The following is a 370-nucleotide window of genomic DNA, read 5'->3' as shown; positions in this document are numbered from 1 at the left end:
CTTACTTGCGAAAAAACACCAAGAAAAATACAGCTACTACACGTCCCTTAAACAATATTAAACCTGTAATTTCCTGTTAAGTTAGTTTTAAGGTTAGCCTAAGACCTGAAGTTAAGTAGGTAGGTTTCTAAGGCAGTTCCTCCTCATTTCTCTAAATACTAACTTGCTTTCATAAGTCTTGCGTGTTTATTTACAGTTTCTAAAGAAAGTCTATTTAAAAAAAAAATCTATTTATCATATATCCATCTTCTTTCTTTCGTATTAATAAAGTTGAGAAACGATCAGGTGGCTTACGCAACATTTGACTCGATTTAGAAATTAACATTGTACTTCTTTGACAACAATAGAGTGACGATGACGCTGCACAATG

Source organism: Penaeus monodon, chromosome 19 (assembly GCF_015228065.2).
Source record: "Penaeus monodon isolate SGIC_2016 chromosome 19, NSTDA_Pmon_1, whole genome shotgun sequence".
Lineage (NCBI taxonomy): Eukaryota > Metazoa > Arthropoda > Malacostraca > Decapoda > Penaeidae > Penaeus > Penaeus monodon.
The sequence above is the reverse complement of the archived record's forward strand: the minus strand, read 5'-3'. Positions refer to the sequence as shown.